The sequence below is a fragment of the Malania oleifera genome, chromosome 4 (genome assembly GCF_029873635.1).
Source record: "Malania oleifera isolate guangnan ecotype guangnan chromosome 4, ASM2987363v1, whole genome shotgun sequence".
Lineage (NCBI taxonomy): Eukaryota > Viridiplantae > Streptophyta > Magnoliopsida > Santalales > Ximeniaceae > Malania > Malania oleifera.
Window position 1 is genome coordinate 11,359,445 of NC_080420.1, and position 25,849 is coordinate 11,385,293.

Sequence of the window (25,849 nt, forward strand, 5' to 3'; positions counted from 1 at the left end):
TCTCCAATGAGAATGATGTCATCGACGTACACAATTAGGATGGTCCTTCTTCCTTCATTGGACTATTTGAAGAACATAGTGTGATCTGACTACCCCTGTCGATATCCTTGATTCTTTATTAATTTTGCAAATCTATCAAACCACGCCCTCGGTGATTACTTGAGTCCATATAGGGATTTCTTCAATTTACACACTCTAGTTTCTTCTCCCTCTTTGCAAAATCATGGGGGTAGCGTCATGAACACTTCTTCTTCTAGCTCACCATTCAGAAAAGCATTCTTGATGTCAAACTAATGGAGTGGCAAGTCTAGGATTTTTGCCAGGGACAAGAGAACTAGTATAGTGTTTAGTTTTACTACTGGTGCATACGTCTCGTTGTAGTCAATATCGTATGTCTGAGTGAACCCCTTTGCCAAAAGGTGGGCTTTGTATCATTTTACTATGCCATCAACCTTGTACTTTTCAGTGAACACCCACTTATAGCCCACTGGTTTCTTCCCTTTTGGCAAAGTCATCACCTCCCAAGATCCATTCTTTCCTCATGCCCTTATCTCTTCCATCACTGCCTCTTTCCACTCTGAAATCTCCAAGGCTTCTTGAATGTTTCTAGGAATCTTTATTCTATCAAGGTTAGACATAAAAGCATGAAATTTGGTAGAAAGAGCATTGTAAGATACAAATTTTGAGATAGGGTGGAGAGTACATGGTCAAGCCCAAGACCCAATGGAAGTGAAAATGAACAAGGTTGTTTTCTAAGAGCAATGGGTAAGTCATCTTTTACCTGGTTGGTATTGGAATCAGACTCATAGGGAGTTGGAACTATCACCAGCTCTGACTCTTTTGGCGCTTTGGAAGTGAGTGTCTCATTGGACTTCGATTTTGGCTTCTTTAAGTAGACAAGTGTTTCCTTATTTGTTTGTATTTCCGTATCTCCCCCTGAGTTCAAGTTTCCTTCTGTACTAGGTGAAGAAGCAGATGGAGTGATCTTGAAAACAGCAATATCGAAGTAGTATAAGTTTTAGGGTTGAGCTTTACTCAAGGACTCCCTCTGAAGTGAGTAACAGGGGGTATGTTCAAAGAAGGTGACATACAACCCAACATAAAGTTTCTAGGAGATCAGGTCATAGCATTTGTAACCCTTCGATGTAGGAGAGTAACCAAGAAAGACACATTTAAGTGCTCTGGGATCCAATTTGTTTCGCTTGGGTCATGAATGTGGACAAATACAATGAACCCAAAGACAAGAAGCAGAAGCTGTGAGTTAAGCCTAGAATTGGGAAAAGTCTCTTGGAGTTTTTGGAGTGGAGTTGCAAAGGATAGGACTCTACTAGGCATTCAGTTAATGAGGTATGTGGCTGTCAAAATTGAGTCACCCCAAAATTGTGTTGGCATGTGAGATGTGAACAATAGGGCACAAGCAACTTCAAGGATATGTCGATTTTTTCCATTCAGCAACCCCATTTTTTTTAGGGGTGTTAATGCAAAAGCTTTGATGTATAATATCATTCTCTTGAAGATACGTGCCCAAGGATTGATTGAAATACTCAGTACCATTGCTAGTACGAATGATTTGGATTTTTGTGTGAATATGAGTTTGTATCATAGAGTGAAAATTCATGAAGACTGATCGAACCTTAGTTTTATCAGTCAATAAATATACCCAACACAGATGAGTGTGATCATCAATAAAAGTAATAAACCATTTTGTATGGGTCCTATTAGGAGTACAAGAAGGACCCTATAGATTGCTATGAATCAGACTAAATGGCATGGATGGTTTATACTAAGATCGAGGAAAAGTAGTACGATGGTGTTTGGCAAGTTCACACACTTCACACTGAAAATCCAAGGCAGTTTTATTCAAACATAGTGAAGGAAAAAAGCTGCAAATACTGAAAACTAGGATGTCCCATCCTTTTGTGCCATAACAAAAGTTCACTTTTCCTAGGACTAGATGCAGAATTACAAACAGTAGGAGGACACGGTCCATTCACATTGGCTTTGTCGAAGTAGTAGAGCCCGTCACATTCCTTAGCACTGCCAATCGTCTTCTCCGATGATAAGTCCTAAAAGACACAATAAGAGAGTGGGAATTTAGCTGAGCAATTAGACTATTTGGTCAACTAACTAATAGACAACAAATTGCACGATAAATTAGGAGTGTGGAGGACAGATTCAAGAGTAATAGATTGAGAAATACGAATACTCCCTTTGCCAACAACAAAGGATAGAGTCACATCTGTAATTTTGAATTTTAAATTATTGGCACAAGGTAAGTATGTTAAAAATAAATGATGAGCATCGGTCATACGGTGAGATGCACCAGAGTCAATAATCCAAGGTGTAAAATGAGAAGTGGAACTAAGGGCTATCAAAAATTTACCTTTGTAGGCTAAAGAACCAGATGACATGGTATTAGAGAACTGACCCAAGGCTTGAAAATTGGAAAATAGCTCATATAATTTCTCAAGTTGGTCGGAATTAAATCCCCCACTAGAAGCCATCAGACCATGGGCTTCTGTAGGTATGCTTTTTTCCTGGGTTTCGGTGGAGGCCTAATGACCATGGGCGTTATTCGGCTGTCTAGGCTTCCAATCCATGGGCTTGCCATATAAGGTCCAGGAGGTGTCTTTAGTATGGCCAATTTTTTTGCAATGCTCACAATAGGACCTTCTAGATTGTTTTGGGCCGAATCCATTATGAGGCCCACGGGTTACAAGAGATGATGCCTCGGGCCTAGACTGGTTTTGCTCCTTCAACATCACATTCCTCCTTTCCTCTCGTCGAACCTTAGAGAAGACTTCTCAGATGGAGGGTAGCAGCCGATGACCTAGAATCCTGCTCCTCACATCGTCAAGCTCTCGATTCGGCCCCGCCAGAAACTCGAATACTCTCTCATTCTCCATCTTCTTCTTGAAACATACACTATCACCCTTGCTTTCCCATTCCTCTTCGCAACTGAGATCGAGTTCTTGCCAAAGTCAGAGCATCTCAGCGTAGTATTCTGTGACTTCCCGATTTCCTTGCTTCTTCTACCATAGTCGCGTCTTCAACTCAAAAATCTGAGAAGCATTTTCAGCATCGGAGTATGTCTCACGCACCGCATCCCACACATCCTTTGCCGTCAAGAGAAATAGGTATGTTTTGCCAATGGCTGGCTTCATAAAGTTTATTAAGCATGACGTTATCAAGGAGTTCGCAAACCGCTATTTCTGGGATGCCACTGCATCGGTAGGAGGTGGTCATCGAGTCTCGCCAGTAAGAAAGCCAAGATTTCCTTTACCGTCGATAATGAGCTTGATTGACTATGCCCATTCTCTGTAATTCTTACCATTGAATTTTTCAACAGTAAGATGGAGTGGGGAATTTTAGAATATGTCGGTCGAGCCCATGGAGGAGGTTATCTCTAACTCTTCTTCCTAGGTTGCCGACTGGTTGGACTCATGGCTGTCTCCTTTTTGGGCAGCCATGGATTGCTTAGGGTTTCAGAGTAACCCTAGCTCTGATAGAAAAAGAGAATAAATTAATTGTATATTCAATTGTGTATTCTTTACATACTCGTGTCCCTCTTTAACATGTACACAAAGAATAAAATATGGAAATAAAAAAGTCAACTCATACAATCAACCTAAATATCGAATCTAATTAGAGCCTTAATCTTGTACCACAATCTCCTCCAAATCCCTTCCAAATCATTCGAGATTTCAACTATATATATATATATATATATATATATATATATATATATATAGTTATAGATAATGGCTAAGTGTCTGAACTGAAGTAGAATTAGTTATGTATATACATGGATCTTCTTTAATTGATCCAATTTACTACCTTACTTTTCATAAAATAAATTTAGATTTAGTACATACATGGATATGATCTTCTTGCGTTATATATATACAAGTATGCATGGCCAAGCGTTTGTCATAACCCAAGTAAAATTAAGTTAGATATTGTTGTGTAAAAATCCTCAAATATGCATATATATATATATATATATATTTCTATAAAAGATCAAACATACAATACAGCAATCTAAATGATGAATACATAACAATTCCACAATCATAACAAGTAAATTAAAGCAACAGCAATCACAAAGATACAAGAAATTACGTGGTTTGGCAATGCCTACATCCACAGGAGCAAACGGCAAGGATTCACTATCTTTTTGTCCAAATTACAAGAACAATACAAAAACCCTCTCAATAACCCTCTTACCCACACTTGGCACCCTTGGCACTCTATATACAATGTATTCTATGTATATATAAGCATCCTCGGAGTTTCCCCCCAAAACCCAACTAAAATAACATCCAAATATTCAAAATTCAAAATTTGTGTAGGCTGTTCAGAGCCAAACAATTAACGATTTACTTGAAATCGTCGACGGTTTTAGACTGAATAGAAATCCTGCCTCTCCTGCATTGCTGCACTCTGATTTCCTTCATGCTTTCCCTTAAAATGTGAGACATAATTCAAAACAAACTCCACCTTAGCAAATATATGCCCCTTAGGAGATATAAAAACATGAACCTGCTACTCCACCTTGAACTTGGGACATTATGTTGGGACTATCTCCCATCTAAAACCTGGAGATAAACACCAAGTCCAAGCAAAGCCGCTTGAACTTGCCGATGGCAACTTCAGCTTCTACCATCAACCCCGATATAGTTGTAAATACAACACCCAAAAATTTCACCCTAGGCTTCCAACAAGGCCTTCCCACAATAGTAAACAAAAAAGCTGCTACAAGCCTTATATCACCAAAACTCCCTGCATAGTCTTCAACAAATTTCACAACTGACAGTTCACTCTGTTGCCTGTTGAAACATCCCATTGCACAATCATAAGGGACCTTTGACATATTCCAGACATCACAGCTTGTCCTTAGGTGCCGAGCAGTAGACATTCCATATCAATTCTCCATAGAACCCACTTGAGACGGTGAACGAAGTCTCCCTATGATTCCGTCCACAAAGCCATCATGAGATAACACCAATCTCCATGTAGCTCTGTCGAAGCGAATCAGCAAACCAAGGCCCTTCTTGGTCGTACCCAACACATTCATGTCAAAACCTTTCAACAGAGTTCACAACTAATAAACCTCAGTCAAAGTCTTCCCAACCAATAACATGTCATTCACACACAACAGATACATCACTCCACTGCATCATATCACCCTCTTCCATACTGGAAGCCTCACCAACTCACACATCTGGTATGTAACGCCCCGAACCCGCCAAGTGGGGCTTAAGGTGTTATGTGATCTATTCACCTATCTCTTATACCAAAAATACCATTCACGCAACAGAAGTAATTAAACATTATCCATTAAAATACCAGAGTTCTATTCTACACAACCAAAAAGTGTATCCATTCACTTTATATTACATAACCAGGAATCTAAACATAACCTATATATATATATATATATATATTTCATATCTTACAACTACTAACAATATCAAAAACTAAAACCAGCCTGGAGCTTGTTAACCTCGATCACCTGAAGGACCTGAAAAGTTAATAATTCGCTAAGGTGAAACACTTTTCGATAAAGATGGAATAAATTATAATAGTGTGTGGCAGATGAGTTTGTGTACACAAAAATATATTTGTTTGTTAATCAATAACAACAATTGCTAATACACATAAATACTATACTTTCACATGCATAACCAATATTTATAGAAAAAGTTTTTGAGGATTGGGGAGATTACACGCTCATACATGTAACACCCCTTCGCTATGATAATGTTTGTAACTTTGCCCTTTTAATTTGGGTGAGGCTACAACTGACACTTATCACGGCACTCATCTTACTCAATAAGCCCTCGGGCGGAGAGTTTTACTTCGCCCTAAATATTCATACATTTAAATTCACATACCTATACCCACACACATTCAACATAAACCACACATTTCAGTTACATCCACACAGGATCAATCACAAGTTCACCAAATTGACCTTCACTGCTTCATTTCCCAATGACCTATTCATAGTATATCAGTAAAACCAACTCCTTAGGCCTGCCAATGTTTTACCCCATTTATATAAATGACGATATAACAAACTCCTCAGGCCTACCAACGTTATATTGTGATGCATACGAATAACCAGACAAAATAATTCATCCAAAACATATCAATTCATTCACCACAGTAATTACAACTAGTTTATTATGAAGAGTTATTCTCATGTCACATGGTTTGAGTGTTAATCATACTATTATATACTGTAAATAATTAATATACCTCACTCACATTGGTTTTTCCCCAAATATGAATTATAATCAAAACCATTATTTTCAAATACCTAACCCATTCAGAAAATCATACATATATACACAGGTTTATATACTCAAAATTAACAGGTTCTAATTTAATAAAAAGTTGGTATAATTTATTCCCCTTACATGTTCCTCGAAGTTCTGCCTAAGACAAGCGGAAAAATGAAAACCCTAGCTTTACGAACTTGCCGTCGAAACTGATCTGTGTTAGCTTTACCGTGATCCCGAGAGGGGGGGTGAATTGGTATTTTTAAATTTCTATCCCCTAGGTGTTCCTCCTAACAGCAATATGTTCACAACCCTATAGTCAATCTAGTGCAAGTAATATCAGAAGTTAATTAAAGTAGTTTAATCAATTAAACATGCACCAGAAAGCAGTAATGAACAGGGTAACACACAGATATGTTATCGAGGTTCGGCCAACTGCCTACGTCCCCGCCTTGACTAAACAGCATAAGGATTATCACAATAACTTGCTCACTTAAATGGGTGGAGCAACACCTATACAAACCAGGTCAAATTAACACAGGGCTAACCTCAACCTTTACACCAATCCTTACCAGGCTGGATTACCGCCCCCTCAGGCCACGCCTGAAATCTCTCAGATATACAATCAAAAGGTACAATAGAGGTGCTTTCACGTAAAGCAAATTTGTACCACAAATGCGTACAATCACAAATATCACAGATGATTTAATAATGTAAACTCAGTGTGGTCTAGATAGTTTAACTCTCAAATATATTTTCTATCAGTGTAATACGTACGTGAGAGTATTAATAACAATTTGTATATTTCAAAATGTTTCAATCAAATGTGTTCACACAGAATACCAAACAAGCCTTAAGAATATCAATCAGTAGAATATCTCAATCACATGAATATGTATATGCTTGGATTACAAAATAGATAATCTTTGTATTCAACAAATGATATATACTTGAATAAATATTGCCACAAAGATTAATATAACACACAAATATCTTTTCACAAATATATCAATATGAATACCACAAGATATTTTAGTACGTTTGAAAATGTTTTTGTAAACCAAAAACAAATACAAACTTCCTAAGTTATTGCAATGAGAATGCAACACTCAGAAGTTTAACAAGTCTTCTTAGGATATGCTTATTAGAAAAGTCTCCTAAGAATACTTAGGTTATGCTCTCATTAGAAAAATCGATTCAAAACATTTCAAACAATGAGAGCAAAACCTTTTTGAATACACACTCAAAGCACTTACAAATGATTTTGAACTTGAGAAGGAAAGCTGGAGTGTTTGTAAGGAAAATATGAGCAATAGAAATCAAAGGAGTGTATTTTTTCTTGAGAGAGAAAATTTTTAATCATTTTGCTAATCAATACTTAATTATCCCAAATGAAGGAGTATATATAAACATACCGAAATTTTTGACCGCTGGGGACCTATTGGGGATTATTAGAAAAGTTTAATGATATTTAAACCATTTTAACCCTATTTAAAAATATTTAACCCGTGGTAAAAATGATGGCAACCCGAGAGGTCCGGTCGACCAAAAATGTTTCGGTTGACCAAGTCTCATATGGTTCGGTCAACCAAGGAAATTTTGAACTGAGTGGTCGGTCGACCAGAAGAGGGCGATTTCTCAATTTTCTGAGGTTCGGTCGATCAGGCCATTTTGAATTGGCTGGTTCGGTCTTCCAAACCGCTGGGATTTCTCCCGAGGACCCTCGGTCGATCAGGTAATTGGAGTACAAAAAGGGTCGGTTGACCAGATGGTCAAACTTTTGACCTAGGGAGGTTTCGGTCGACGAGGGCTTTTTGAACTACCTGGTTCGGTCGATCAAATGGTCAAACTTTTGACCCAAGGAGGTTTCGGTCGACCAGGCCAAAATAAACTGACTATGCCGGTTGACCGAAAGTGCACCATGTGTGCATTTCGGTCCAATCTTGAAGCATACAAACCATAATAAAGTGTCTAACAAATATATGTGTAAATGTGTGTGTCCTAGGGTCACTTGAGGTCCAATTTGAAGACATCAAAAAATTTCAGTGTCGGTCGACCGAAGGGAAAACCCTAAGATCACTCTAAGGTCATTTTGCATTATGATTGGTTTGAGCTCACAAAATAAACCATACATGTGATGTGTGTGCTTATTACAAACCGAATACCCTAATTACTATTACAAACAAATCTCACTACAAAAATGTTACAATTGAGAGCATGAATTTGTCTTCAAGCTTTGAGTTTTCACGTGCCATTAATGATTTGCTAATATGGACCTGTACATGAACTAGATATTTATTAAATACCGGAGTATTTGTCATTACCAAAATCAGGCATGATCAATAAGGTCAACAATCTGGCAACCCAAAAGAGGAGAGAAAGATTCTCGGGAAGCGAGAGCAGCTTCAGGTGAGCTTAAAGGTGAGAGAGAATCACGTGAGGAATGAGAGAGAGAGAGAGAGAGAGAGAGAGAGAGAGAGAGAGATTCGAAACTTAAAGAGAGTGAGGAGTGAATTTTAAAAAAATGACCTAACATCTATTTATAGGTAAGTTGTCCCCGTGCAAAACTGTTGACGATTTCCTGTAACCATCAATGATTTGCCCTGTGTCCCCTTTTTTAAAAAATTTTGGTAGTTTAAACCGTTGATAGTTTTATGAGAGGGCCTGAAACTGTCAACGGTTTGGTGCTGAACCAAACCATCTCCATCCTTTTTCTTATTTTCCTTTTCCTTTATTTATTTTCCTTTTCTTTTATTATTTTTTTTTTATTTTCTCAGTTCGGGTTATTACATGGTACATATGCAATACTTCCATTTCCTCCACCATAGCACTCATCCACCTATTTTTCCTTTTGTCATGTATTGCAACTTGAAATATAGTACGAACCTTAAGAAGATAATAATGAATGTATAAAACTCCAAAATGCCAAAATCATACTTGAGTGGTGGTCTGATAATGCACATAAGCCCACCGTGATCTTGCTGGCCTCCCGAATTGAAACTCCCTGCAATATGACCAATGTCATCTCTGCCCTGAGTTTGTTGCTCCACCTGCATTATGTAACAACCTGCTAATTTTTAATAATAATTTTTTTTATATATTTATATATATTAAGTTAAATTGCACTGATAACTCCTGATAGGATAAAACATCAACCTAAGCAGCGAGAAGCTGAAGTCAAGTATCCACAACCATATACATATACAATACAATATCAGAGTGCTAAATACTCCAAAAATATAAATAAATAATTGAACTAGGGCTACACAAAAATACCCTCTTCCCAAAAACGCTCACCCACCTGGCAGGGTAGCACTGTAGCGCCTCTACCTATGAGCTTGATCTGCTCGCTTAGCAGGATCACCTGAAAAATATCAATTAAATGGGATGAGGCGACGCTCAGTAAGAAGAAACATGTTATTACTAGGGTGTAGCAAGTGAGTCATATACTTGGAAAAATCTGATCTAAAACAAGATACTATATATAACAAAACTGAGCAAAGCCTGAATACTTGTTATCATATAAAACATGCTTATGTAGCTTAACATAAAATGATTATTCAGAATGTTCTATTCATAATACTGATAATACTTATAAGTATAACCATCGTCTATAAATCTGATCATAATATATATAAATAATAACTGTTAAAATTCCCTGGATGGATAACTGAAGTCATGAATTAACCCCTCATGACAGGGCTGTGCGGCCCAAAGGCGGGACCTAACCTGGCTGGCCGACCAGGGTAAGTCAACTGAACTCCGATAGTTAGATCGGCCCCCTCAAACCACATCTGATGGGGAGCCTGTCCACAACATAGGCACAATTGACTTCTGAATACTACTTATTATCTGAATAGGGGTTGCACTCTTAACTGAATATAGCTACGGTACTGTGTTTTGCTGCTGTATATGATCCATCACGGTCGGATACTATATACGTAATTGATATTTCTAAAATACTGTTTTTATCATGATTCTGTAACATCTAAAATAACCATAACAACATATAAATTGCTGAGTAAATTGTAATAACTAAATAACTGAAATATCTGATTTACTGTATGAACTGAATGTTATGGTTTTGAAATAGATATGTCATAATATTCTGAAAATACTGCAAAATACAAATTTCCGCTTATATGTTGAAAATCATGGTATTCTGAAAATTATGGAAACCTTATACTGAGCTAATACTAACTCATGCCACACAGTTAAATATCAACATTATCAGGCTCTGAAACTACATAAATTATCTGAATAATAATTTGCTGAAACCATATAATTTATACTGAATCATAATAGGTTTGCCTAGCATAGCATATTTCCCTTACTTGATTCCTGCTAAAATCCCCTATTGTGACGGGTCTTACACCCGCAGGGTTCCCCACTCAACACCCTGAAAATCATATATCTCATAACAAAATATCACTATTTCCTTGCGTACTACATTTCCTATAACTGCCGGAAAGCCAAATTTTGACAAAAAGACCTTACCCTGAATCTGGGATGAAATCCAACTTTGTCCCACCGACGATCCGCTCTAACAGACTTAGAGAGAACTTCCCTAGGAGTCTCGTGGTGACCTCAGATCGTCGATCTGGCAGTCGACGGAGCTGAAATCGAGGAGAGAGGGAGGAGAAATCGTAGAGAGAGAAGAGAGAGAGAATTCCGCTGAATTTCTGCATAAAAATCCTTGTTTAACATTATTTATACTGTGGAATTCGTCGACGAACCACATCACCTCGTCGACGAGGTCAAGAGGAAATTCATCAATGAGGTCAAGAGGAAATTCGTCAACGAACTCTCCCCTTCGTCGACAAAATTCAGAATCGCCCAGAACATCCTTTCGGTATCTTCTCATTGACGAGACGGGTCTTCATCGACGAGGCCTAGAAGAATTTCTTGGATTATTACACATTACATGTCCATTCATACTGTGATACTATTGACTCAAGATAGAACTCTCCGCATTTCTGCCATGAGTATCTATATCCATTTGAATTACATGTTCGTTGCTGCCGCAATTTTCTGGCACTTGTTTCTCTTCCTTTACCTGAGTACGCTGCCCCATGATTTTATCACCAAAAGTCATGTCCTCGATCACCTTTTTGTTTGCCACAAGATCACCCAGCTTACATCCACCTTTCTTATACCCTAGAAAGATATAATGTCCAAACATAACACTAAGTCTAGATCCTCCATCACTAGAATAGTGCATCTATGGACATCCACTCACACCTAAGTAGTCGACCACAAAACCTACCCACAATTCACCTGCAACTCTCCCATCTAGTGATATCTTTTGTCGACACCCCAATTTTAACCAGGCTACCCTAAGCAAACCTAGCAAAATAGGACTTAGCTTTGAGATCTAACAAGCCTGAAATTCTAAAATTAAAACCCTGAGTACCCAGGATTTTCAAAAGAAAAGTCGAGTCCTTTTAATTCCCTTAGTGGAGTTCCTGGTTCCTGAAGTCATTGCAGGCTAAGCCTTATGGTCCTTCAACTTTAAGAGTCTTTGTTCAACGTTAGTATGGTCCTACAATTTTTGAATCTTCACAACAGGTCAGTGTCCTAATCTCTAAGTCTAATTTTTAATTTGCTGAGTTGATCGAGTCCTTGACATTTTCACGAGCCCGGGAATTTTCAAACTTTAAATTGTAGCTTTCAAAATCTTCAGACTGTCTGAAATGAGGTCTTAATTTTAGAACCAGCTTGTATTAGACATTAAAATTATATCCTGATGACCGTGTTTGTTTGGTCGAATTTGGTCAAAATTGGTCAATTGCTTTGGTCAACATTCGTCAATTTGTTTGGTCAAAATTGGTCAGTTGGTTTGGTCAATTTCTTTAGTCAAAATTGGTCAATGCTAAGATTTGTGACTTGGGAATGTGTACATCAGTTATTCCGCGCAGAGCGCATGTGTGTGCAAATGCAAATGCACATGTAGAATTTAAACATACCAAAGGGAAGTTGCAGGGAGCATGCAAGATAATATAAAATGTTAAAATACAAAAGAATGTACAAACGAATGTTGCAAGAAAGTTCACTCGGGGGTACATACATTAGCATGCAAATATAGAAAAATGAAAAAAATAAATAAAAATACAAAAAACAAAAAAGCAAAGAAGATGCCAAGCCCGCAAGTCTTGTGCTACCATCTGGATTACCTAGTGCACCTGTGCAAAGGGGAAAGAATAAAACCTGTTAGCAGAAGAAAGGAAAATACGGAAAAATAAAAACAAATAAATAAAAGATACAAAAAGCAAAAGCTGATTCTGAACCCTCCACTCCCAGGCTACCACCAAGGAGCACCCAAAAAGCTTGCAAGTCCCAAATTGCCTCCTGGAACTTCACCTGCGCATGAAAAAAAGAATGAGAATTGATTAGCCAAAAATTCACAAAATCAGGAAAAATGGATCGCACATGCGGGGAATTATTCCCTAACACAGGTCGTTGGTGGGGAATTGCTGAGGAATTTGGAACCAAAGGTCAACCCAAACTCCCTATAAATAGGGAGTCCCAGCACTGTAGCAAGTGAGGGGGAATGAGCACAGAATTACTTTCCTGAAATTTAGAGAGAGAAAGAGCATACAGAAACCCTACGAGAATTGGAAGAGGGAGAAAGTTACAAAGAAGAAATTCTTCCCAAATTGCATAACCAACTCTACATTAGAACGTGCAGAGAACAGAGAGGAGTCCAACAAAAGGAGAAGACCGAGAGAAGTTGCAGGAGAGATAAGCTAGCACCTCAAGCCAAAACACACCCGGAGTCTGGAAAAGAAGAAAGGAGGAGTTGGAAGAAGGAGGTAAAATTTCTAAGTCTCCTTCCTGTTTCTTTGAATTCACTTTGATGCTAGATCGAGTGCTTGTATACAGGTATCCTTCTCTCTCATATTTTGAATCTAAGCTCGAACACCCAAACCTAGACCTAAATTCAGGTTCAGACCCGAACCCAATCTAAAACCCCCTGGACCCAGTTTCTATTTTGAAGTAGAAACATGTACCCACTTACCCCTCAGACCTGAACCTGTAGTCCATCCTGAGTCTGCCCAGTTCTTATTTAACCCAACCAAAGCCCAATCTCGGTCTTAAAAGATCCAAGGCCCATTCTATTTTCAAAAACCCACAAGGCCTTGTTTTAAAACTGAAATTGGGTTGACCCGTTCTTTTAATCAAAAGAGGCCCTATTTTAAAACTGAAATTGGACTAGCCCATTTCTTTTAAAAATCAAAAGTGGCCTTGTTTTAAAATTTAAATTGGGCCGGCCAGTTAGCTCAACCTTGGCCTATTTTGAAAGTCAACTTGTTGGCCTAATTAGGCTTACAAACTCTTGGTTTTGATGATAACAAAGTAAAGTTATTTAATGAATTTTCAAGTGATATGATTACAGACAAAGATGATTTGCTCAAATTACACATACCCTGACATGAAAGCTTACAAGGATCAAGGAACAAAGAAAGTCACATTTGAATACCAAAAATCCATAATGAAAGCTCATAGAAGTCTGAAAGATTAAAGAGCAGCATTGAAAGGACTTGAAGCAAAGAAAGTGTCAAATCAGCTTTGGACAAAGTCTTTGTAAGTACTTCTAAGTGTATTCATATATGAATTTTTTATTTTGAAGCTCATTAGGCAAACACACTTAGAAATCTTAGTCTTTAAAATCTTGGACCATGGTCTTCAAGAGTTAAATCAAGATTAAAATTCCAAAGCTAAATAAACAAAAGAGAGAAAAATCAAAAAAGTCTAAAAGTCAGCTGACAGACGACTGTCTATCTAGTGTTAGATGACTGGCATGCTTTTAAAGCATTTTTATCACAAATTAGAAGACCGACAGACGACTGTCAAGTAATAGACAGAGGACTGCTAGTGACCAGTGAGCCGTCTGTGAGTGTTCTTCCAGTCGACTGCCAACCTTCTGTGTATATTGAAAAACTGATTTGGTCATGGACAGACAACTGTCACCATATGGACAGACGACTGCCACCCTATTGAGTTGTTTTAAAACTAAATTATTCTGGTGACAGACGAATGCCAATCTGGGGACAGACGATTGCCACCTCTCTGCCTATGAATTTTATAGTTATAATATATACACAGATGACTGCCAAGACTTCATAGTCGTCTGGCTCGCAATAGTTTTCAAATTTTCAACGGATATATTTTTTGAAATTTAAATTTTTTGAAGCTTAAATAAATTTAAAACTTGGAAACTACTCCAAGTAAACTTGGGGAACAAGCAAGAAGTCTTTCTACCTCTATAAATACCTTCAAGGGTCATTGTTTTAGAAACCAAAAAATCAATTCAGCTCTCATACTCTCTCAAAGCCTATTGAAATTCTGAAAGTGTGCTATTACTCTTATCATTCACGAAAATCTCTGAAAGTCTTGCTGAGTTTCTTATTGTGGTTGAGCATCAATTGTTAATTCTTTCATCCATTGAAAGATACCTATGGTGATAAGTTTCTAAGAGCTTCATTCTGAAATTCATGTTCTAAATTTACTGAAGTACATAGTGTTTCAATTTATACTAATCAGCTCTTTGAGGAGCAAGTTCTTGTACACTTTGTTTTATATCTTTGTAACAGGTTAATTAACGGTTCGAGTGCTGAATTGTTGGACCAAACAAGGGGATATTGTTTGGAGAAGGTAGGCTCTAGCCTTACCCAAGAAGTGTTTGTATTGTTCCGCCTGGTAAAGGAACAGTAATAGTGAATCCTTTGGTGGTTTTGCCAAGGGCGAGGACGTAGGCTGTGTTAAAGCCAAACCTTGTAAAAAATCCTGTGTTCTTCTTTCTCTACCCTACTCTTTATATTTTAAGAAAAAGATATAATCTGTGTGGTTACTATAAAATTCAATTCTAAATGTTTGGTTGTCAAATAGACCGAAAGATAATTTATTTTGGATTGATCAGCATTGATTGCGGAAACCAAAAGGGACTACGTTCGTTGATCATCCTTGACTTATTAATCTAAAAGTTTATTTAAAAGCTGAATATTAGGAAGAAGAATAATTGTGATACAGGGCTTATAACAAGTTCAACAAATTTTCATATTTATACAGGGCTATTGTTACAAAGATTGAGTGATTGATCTTATTGTTTTGATTGTGATTGTGTTTAAGTTTTGATTACTGTTATAACTCAAAAGAACTAAGACTAAGTGGAATAAAATTTTTAAAACCCAATTCACCCCCCCCCCCCTCTTGGGAAGCTATTCCAATTTCACAACTCACCCAAGCCCAACTCACTCTAGCCCGTTCTTACAAATATCAAAACCCACACATGATTCGAGCACATGACAGAGCCCACGTGGCTCACTCAGGGTTCCCCAAGTCCACTCATCCAAGTTTGATTCACATACTCATTAGGTTAACTCGCACGAGTCAACCCAGGTTCCACTCACCCACTAACTCACCTAGACTGAGAGGAGCATAACTCGTCTTCACCCACGCACCTACAACTGAAACCCTAAAACAGAGCCATCATCAACACCCAGATCAATACATCACACACATACTAGATTTCAAACAATGAAAAATTGACAAGAAAATAAAAAGGAGAGAACAAAGGTGTTGATCTTATAGGTCATACCCGATTTTGATTATGACAAATACTCAAATATTTAATATCTATTAAGTTTGTGCGCAGGTTCACATTTGCAAGATCACTTGATGGCTGAGAATACTTAAAGTCTAAAGACCCAGAAGACTTATTCTTATTGTAATTTATTTTATGCTTATTCGGGTCTATAATAGTAATTTAGGAAAAGGTCTGTAATAATCACTGCATATCATGCATGTAGATGCAATAAGCTGAAAAGACTTTAGAAAGACCTTAAGTCCTTGCACATACACATAAGATGTCCCCAAAAACACATATATTATCAGGGGAATTAATTGAAGTAAATTTGGACTTATAGGGTAAAATCTGTGAGGCTTCGGGCGACCGAACCATTGACCAATCAGAATGTTGATGTAACAACTTGAATTTTTCATGTTTTATATATATATATATAACTGTAAAATTCCATCGCTCTGATACCTGGTAATATAAATCAAACCTTCATCACGGCCCAAATAAGACCCGTGGAATCTGAGACACAACAAATTACCTAAGCAGCAAGAAGCAGAATACATACAACCACAACCATATATATACAATACCAGAGTGACAGAATTCTTCCAAAAATATACATACATAACCATTTTCAAAATATCCTCATCTAAACCTAGGGACTACTCAAAAATGACTGCCCAAAGTACTCCCCCTACAGTCAGTGCAGTAATGTAGTCCCCTCTACCTACGAGTCTGATCTGCTCACCTAATTGGATCACCTGAAAAATGTTAAATTATTAGGATGAGACAACGCTCAGTAAGATGAAATATGCTATTGCTAGTCTATGGCAAGTGAGTTTACTTATTGGTAAAATCTGATTTAGTAATATCATAAATAACTGCATCTGAGAAAACACGTATAAATAATGTATAGTATAACTTATACCTATGTTACTTAACATAAACTATTTTTCTGAATTTTCTTATTATAATACTTCTAATATTCATAGATACGTCTACTATTTATGTAAATCTAGATATAAATATATAACTAATAAAATTTCCTGAATGGATAACTGAAAGTCATGATTTAACCTCTCATGACAGGGTTGTGTGGTCTGAAGGTGGGACCCATTCTGACTGGCTGATCAGGATAAGTCAACTGAACTCTGAAAGTCAGATCAGCCTCCTCAATCCTAACTAATGGGGAGCCTGTCCAAACATAGGCACGATCGACTGCTGATATCGACATACTATCTGAGTTATATGGTTGCACTCTGAACTGAAAATAGCTACGGTACCGTGCTCTGCTGACTGAATCTGATCCATCAGGGTCTGATACTATATGCATATGTAACTGATATATCTATATTACTGTTTTACCTTGATTTTAAAATAACCATAACACTATAAAACTAATCTGAATAAATCTAAAAATCTGAATAACTGACTAAATATTTAATGTTTGTATAACTATATATTTGAGTATTTGGGTGTTACGGTTCTGAAATCATGGTGTTCTGAAATTGTTTAAAATATATTTTTTTGTACATATACAGTAAATCATGTTCTAAGTATACTGTATAATTTCTATCTATATGTATACTGAAAATTCATCATTCTATAAAACATATATATCTCATGATATTTTCTTCTAATATACTATAAAACATGGTATTTGTAAACTGTATAAATACTGCACTGCTCTATTACTAGCTCATGCTACACAATTAAATAATTGGATTCACATGCTCTGAAATCTGCATTTTCTATTGTACTAATATTTTATAATCTGAATAATAATCTAGTAAAACGTATAATTTATACTGAAGCACATACTAAAATCTCCTAACATAGCATATTTCTCTTACCTGACTATTTAAACACCAACTGCTATTTACAATCTCATACATGCGGCATTTATAACTTCAACATCTTGAGATAATACACATATAATTTCCCAATCAAACAAATGAATTTACCTAAATAATTATCGCATACATACTTTCCCAAATCCACATATACACAATTCCTAAACTATAATCCATATATCATTTTACCTACGTTCCTGAAATACCACCCACTAGGGCCCTTAACCCTTGCCTACAAGGTCCCAAAACACCCTAATCCTGAAAATATAATACCCCAATTTTACTTCACAAAATTCTAGTACATTCACGTACAATACAGAATCTGGCCTCAAATGAACTGAGTAATACTGAAAATACTCAAATAATCCACTTATCCTGATTTTGGGATGGTTCCCAAACTTCTCAAACCAACATTTCGTTCCGATTATGTTGTAGAGAATCTATCCAGGATCACTATGGTAGCTTCTGATCATCGAACCGAGGAAAATCACAGCTGAAAACCTAAAGAGGACGGAGCACCGACTTTTAGAGAGAGAAAAGGTAAGTTGGACGAAATTCTGCACTAAAAACCCGAGTTTGAGCTATTTATATTCCTGGCTTTGTCGACGAGACATGTCACCTCGTCGACCATTCCAAGAAAGGAATTCATCGACAAATTAATAACCTTCATCAATGAATTTCAAGCCTTGAAATAGCCCTCTTGGTAATCTTTCATCAATGGCACACGTGGTGTGCGACGAATCTAATAGGGAGTTCGTCGACGAGGCTGGAGGATTCGTCGATGAACCCTACTTTTTCCCCCTTATTAAGTTTCTTTTTCCTCTTTTCTTTTATTAGTGAATATTATAATTCTTCAGGTCTTTACAGTTGACTTGGTCTCGGGCAAGCGAACCAAAAGGAACGTATAGTCCTCAGTACTCTGACTTTTCCCACCAACTCGACAGCCTGAACTTCACGTTCAAAAATGCCTTAGGCTACCGAACTTAGGACCAAGCAACCAAACCTCGGACAGAATGGAAATCGCCTTGGTTCAGCAAACTGAATCCATACTCAGGCGATCGAACTTCAAAAATCAACTTTTTTATTGTGTCAGTTTGGGCGACCGAACCGTGGATCAGGCGCCCAAAACTCTCAGGTTGTTTTAATTTTTATCACGGTTAATAAAGGTTAAATGGGGTTAATTTTTTTAAATAGTTTTAAAATAATTTTAATAATTACCCATATGTCCCAAACGGTCAAAATTTAGCCCTTCTCTATATATAGGGGCTCATTTGCTTAGATTAGTAGACAATTAGCAAACTTATTAGCAAAAAACTCTCTGAAAATTTCTAAATCCTATTTTTTCATACTAAGCACATACAATCAAATACTTTTATTCCTTTGAGAAATCTAGTATTGTGAGTGTTTTATTCATTGAGTATTATTACTAGAAACCCTCGCATGTTCTTGTGTGTTTGATTTTTTATTTGAGGGTTAAGAAAATATTTTTTCCCCTTGATTTTATATAGTAAATCTTTGGTTGGGAAAAAATATCATAGCTTTATGAGTCTTTGCATTATTATTGCAAGACTCATTAGGGCTTGAATTTTTGTGTGCAAAAATATTTTCTACAAGCTCAGATTTGAATATCTCTTTGTGCTTGATATTGAGCAAACTATTTTTTGAGATATTCTAAATTTCCATTGGCTTGAATCTTTGAAACCCTAAACTGAGATTGAGATTTTATCATTACTTAGCTTCAAAATTTACTTGTAGATACACTCTTGTGCTTGATTTGAGATAATCAATATTTTTAGAGTGTTGATTGCACATATACACCATTGAGTTTATTGTTCTTACATGATTGGTGTGTTATGATTATTACTGGTACAAATCTGCTTGATTGAGAAGCATTTTATTTGTACGCATCTTGTATTGAAATACTATTGTATTTCAGGCATGGCCTGAGAGGGCGATAATCCAGCCCGTAAGGATTGGTTGTAAAGGTTGAGATCAGTCTCGTGCTAATTGACCTAGTTGTACTTAGGTGCCGCTCCACCCATTAAATGAGCCTATAGTGTAATCCTTTTGCTTGTGAGCCAAGGCGGGGGCGTAGGCAGTTTGCCGAACCTCGATAACATTTCTGGTGTCGTCTCTATTTATTGCTTTATTGTGCATGTTTAATTAAATTACTTATGCAGTTTAATTTCCACTGAATATATATACTGATTTATTTTATACGCACTAGATTGACCTTAGTCTTGTGTAATACTGCTACTAGTGGATTGACCTAGGGGATTAAATTTTAAAATACCAATTCACCCCCCCCCCTCCCCTCTCTCTTAGGATTACAGTAAAGCTAACAATTGGTATCAAAGCCTAGTAGCTTAGACTTAATAGTTATTTTGCAAAAGATCTAAATGACTCATAGTACTGTAACCCCTTTCCCTAAGGGACCCTCTTCCACACGCCCTCCAATTTTCAGTGGTGTCAATTACACCTTCTGGAAACAGAGGATGCGCATCTATCTTCAGAATATTGACCAAAAGGTGTGGAAAGTTGTCTCTAAGGGAAACTATGTTCCTACGAAAACTGAAGATACAACTAGAGTTCCTAAAACTGAAGAGGAATACACTGATGATGATATGAAAGCTATTAGTTTAAACACTACTGCCATGAATAATCTGTATTGTGGTCTTGATGTTAATGAATTTAATAGAGTTATGGCATGTTCATCTACTAAGGAGATATGGGATAAGTTATAGGTCACATATGAGGGTACTAGAGATGTAAAAGATAGTAGGATTGATATGTTGACCAGTGAGTATGAAGCATTTAGGATGAACACTAGTGAGTCCATTCAGAGCATGTACACTAGATTCACAAACATCATTAATTCACTGCATGCATTAGGTAAGACCTATCCTACGTATGAGATTATTAGGAAAGTCCTTAGTGGTTTGCCTCCTGTTTGGAAAGCAAAGGTTACGGCCATATCTGAGGGTAGAGACCTTAATGCTATGTCATTAGATGAATTGATAGATTCGCTTATCACTTATGAGTTGGCTATTGAAAACTAAGGTGTAGTCCCAAAAGGGGGGGTGAATTGGATTTAAAAATTTTCTTTTAATTTTTTTTAAGAATTCTTGACTTCTTGTTGATTTATCAAATACACAAGAAATACTTAAAACAATATTCAATCCACAACACAAGTACTTAAACAATCAAGTAACCAATCAATCAACCAAACCAATCAATTTTTCCAATCAACCACAATATCCAAACTAAGATATAAGATTCAGCTTTTGTTCGTTTGCAGCCCTATATATATGAAAATTTGATTCAAGCCCTATGGTTAATGCAAGCTTTGTTATAATAAATTTGCTTTCTCAAAATGAAGTGCAATATAAAACCCAATACTCTTTCCAAAAGTTTAGACGTTAAATAAACTTTCAGTTAAAAAGTCTTTGGGTGTTTCACCAATCGATGTACTCCCTTATGGTTTCCGCAAAGTATGGATCAACCAACGTATTCCCTTTTAATTTTCGCAATCCCAAAAAAAAAATTAAGATTAAGTTTATTTAATATCTAATCCACGTAGTGATTAAGAAATTTAAAACATCCATGCAGTTTATATATGCTGAAAGTAAAGAGCATAAGGGAAAGAGAGTGACACAGAATTTTTACAAGGTTCAACTTATCCCCAACTTACGTCCTCGCCTTTGGAAAACCACCAAAGGATTCCACTAAACCACTTCCTTTCCAGGTGGAACAAAATCTTACAAGCGATACCCCACACTCGAACACTCCTTCACTAGGTTAGAGCAATGCCTCTCCAAGCGATACCCCATGCTTGGACAACGATCCAAACAATCCTTGAATCATAAAATCTACAAAAAGAATATCAATAATCTGTGTACAAGAATTACCCTCAGATAGGGTGGATTAGTACAATTTCAAATACTATATACTTCAATCAAAATATCAATATGAAATACAATTGAAGCTCAAGAGAGATTTTACCAAGTTTTCCTTCTAGATGAGAATCAATAATTCAGAAACACAGAGAAGGATTGATCATTTACTTCCAAAAAATCTCAGCAATTCAGATGTGCAAAGATGAGAGCATGAAAGATTTAAGAGTATGATAGTTTCAACTTTGAGAATTGATTTTCAATTTCTTGGTCTAATTTGATTTGCAAAATCATGTATTTATAGAGTGAGTTTCCTTTTCTCCCAAGTTGCTTGAAGTGTCCCCCAAGTTTTTATAATATTTAGATTTAAAAAACTAATTTTTAGAATTTTCCCGTTGAAGTTCAAAATTTAAATTCCCGTAGGGTCAGTTGGCTGGATAGGCGACTGGGTAGGTGTTTATACAGGGTCAGCCAACTGGACAGGCGACTGAGACCTTTCTATTTGCCAAAAATTGATTCCGTTAAATGGTCAGTCGGCTGACTAAACACGGGTCAAAATGGTCAATTGGCTAACCTATTAGTTGGCTGACAAAACTAGTTCATTTTGGTTAGTTGGTTGACTAGTCAGTTTGTTAAGGTGCTGACAGTTTCGATCACCCTTCAGTATTTTGGTCATAAGTTTTTCTATATAACTTCAAATTGGATGTTCTTAGTATCAACAGAAATCTAAGAGAAAATCTCATAACTTTAATATTGAACACTTTTTAAAATAATGAGTTTTTGATATATAAAAATTCTCATCAATACAGATATATAAAAAATATTAGAATTTGGAAAAATCCCGTTTTAGTGCTTTTCATTCCAAAAACAATTTTAACCTTTTTGAAATAACTTCTAACCTCATAAAAATATTTTTCAAGTATTTAAAAAGGTATTTAGGTCTAAGTAATTAACCTAAGAGTTTCATGTATCCATATTGAGATCGAATGAAATACTTACATAAAGACTTCTTAAGACTTTGACATTCTAAGCACTTAAGTCTTCATGTTTGTCTTTCTTTGACTTCATCTTGTCCTTGAGCTTCAATATATTTTAAGCTTTCTCTTGCTTTGCTTTCTTTTTGCCTCTCTTGTTTTTCTTCAAGCTTTGATGTACTTTCAAGCTCTCTCTCATATACTTCAAGTTTTAAAATATCATCTTGAAATTCATGCTTTAAGCTTCATATGATCATCCTTCTTTGAAGTATAAGCTTTTAGCACATTCTCTTTCTTAAATCCTGAAATATCATTACTCAACAAATATGTTAAGTTTCATTTTTTTGTTAACATCAAAATAGGATGTTAAGCCTTATAAGGCCAACATCTATTAATGAGAGACTGAATGAGCACAATAGGATCAAAAAGGTGACTGCATTAAAAACGTCTACTAATACTTCTAGTGAGTGTAGTGAACCTAAATCTAGGGATGACATAGCTATGCTTACTAGAAAATTCAGCAGGTTCTTCAAGAGGAACAGTAAGCCATACAAAAAGTTTAGGGAGTCTGCATCTGAAAAGGGAGAGTCTAGTAAAATAAAATAAAAATTGAATGCTCCCACGTGCTATAATTACAACAAAGTCGTGCATATCAAACCGGATTGCCCTTTGCTGAAAAAGGAGTTTAGGAAAAAGAAGAAAGTCATGAAAACAAGTACCTCGTGGGATAAAAAAAACAGCAACGATTTAGAGTCAAATAGTAGCGACTCTGAGATTGCAAACTTGTGCCTAATGACACGGGACGTTGAGATATATCTGAGATCGTCCTCCTCCAAGGACAAGTGGTACCTGGATAGTGGGTACTCACACTATATAACCGGTGACAAAGCTAAGTTCGCATCCATCACTCCTAAAGATCAAGGATACGTGACATTCAGCGACAATGCAAAGGGGTGAATCATCGGCGTAGGTAAGGTTGGTAAAGAACCTTCCCTAGTTATTGATAATGTACTGCTTGTTGATGGTTTGAAACTTAATTTGTTGAGTATTAGCTAATTATGTGATAAAGGGTACAAAGTGTCTTTTGAAAATGATAAATGTATTGTTGAGAGTAAATCAGATTATAAAGTACTTTTTACAGCTAAACATCATGAAAATGTGTATACAACTAGTTTTGATAATTTAGCTTCTTAACAAGTTACATGTTTTTCTGCAATAGATGAAGCTAACTAGTTATGACACATACGTTTAGGACATGCAAGTATGGATTTGTTATCAAAACTTGTGAAAAAGGATTTGGTTAAAGGCTTACCTAAAACAAATTTTGTAAAAGATAAAAATTGTGATGCATGTCAAATGGGTAAGCAAACAAAATCAAGTTTTAAGAAAAAGAAATTCATATCTACTACTAGACCACTTAAAATGTTATACTTAGATTTATTTGGTCCTAATCAAGTTCAAAATATAGGTGGAAAATTGTATGTTTTTGTTATTGTGGATGATTTTTCTAGGTTCACATGGGTGTTATTCCTTTCTCATAAAGATGAATCATGTGAACAATTCACGAAATTATGTAGAAGAATTCAGAATAAAAAGGGCTATAAAATCACTCACATAAGAAGTGACAGGGGAACTGAATTCAAAAATGATGGCATAGAAAACTATTGTGACTTAGAGGGCATATCACATAATTTTTCTATACCTAGGATCCCACAACAAAACGGAGTTGTAGAAAGAAAGAATAGGTCCTTTCAAGAAATGGGTAGGATAATGATAAATGAACATATATTACCCAAATATTTTTGAGCAGAAGTTATGAATACTGCATGTTATGTCATGAATAGAGTATTAATCAGGCCTTCACTTAATAAGACTCCATATGAATTATGGAACAGCCATAAACTTAATATTTCTTATTTTCTTGTTTTTGGTTGTAAATGTTTTGTACTTAAAAATAATGAACATCTAGGGAAATTTGACTCTAAATCTGATGAAAGTATTTCCCTAGGCTATTCACTTAATAGTAAAGCATATAGAGTTTTCAATAAACGAACACTAATTGTTATTGAATTTATTCATGTTGTGTTTGATGAATTTAATCTTTTTTTCTAAAAGAAATGATGAAGATGATATTGATATTAGAAAAGGTTTAGATAAGCTTTCTATTGAAAATAATGTGGACATCAATTCAGAAGCAAATGATAAATCAATTGAAAATTATAAAGTTGAAAGTGAGGTCCAAGAACTACCTAGGGATTGGAAATACATTAGAAACCATCCTTTAGATCAAATTATAGGTGAACCTTCACGTGGTATAGTCACCCAGTCCTCCTTAAGAAACCTAGCGAGTCACTTTGCTTTTTTATCCCAAGAAGAGCCTAAAAATATTAAGGAAGTCATGGAATATGAGTCTTGGGTAATACCTATGCAAGAAGAGCTTAACCAATTTGAAAGAAGTAAAGTGTGGACCCTAGTTCCTAGGCCTAATGAACATACAATGATTGGAACTAAGTGGGTATATAGAAATAAGAAGGATGAGAATGGGGTAGTAACCAAAAAATAAAGCTAGACTAGTTGCCAGGGATATAATCAGGAAAAGGGGATAGATTTTGATGAAACCTATGCTCATATAGCTAGAATGGAAGTCATTCATATATTGCTTATTTATGCTGCTTTTAAGAACTTTAAATTGTATCAAATGGATGTTAAAAGCGCATTTCTTAATGGCCACATTAATGAAGAAGTGTATGTAGAACAATCATCCGGTTTTGAAAATCACAAATATCTTGATCATGTATACCAGTTGTCTAAAGCTTTGTACGAATTGAAACAAACTCCTAGAGCTTGGTATGAGAGGCTTAATGGTTTTCTATTAGAAAATGGGTTTACCTGTGGTAAAATTGACACTGCACTTTTCATAAAATCTAAAAATGATGATATGCTCATTGTTCAAATTTATATTGATGATATTATTTTTGAAGCAACTAATGATGATTTATGTAACGAGTTTTCGAAATGCATGCAAAGTAAATTCAAAATGAGCATGATGGGTGAATTGAGTTTCTTCTTAGGACAGCAAATTAAACAGGCTAAATATGAGACTTTCATTTTCCAATTTAAATATGTTAAGGGCTTGCTAAAGAGATTTAATATGGAAGATGGTAAAATTCTTGGCACTCTTATGAGTTCTTCCATCAATCTTGATAAAGATGAGCAAAGAATCCCTGTAGACGTGAAATTATATCGTGGCATGATTGGTAGT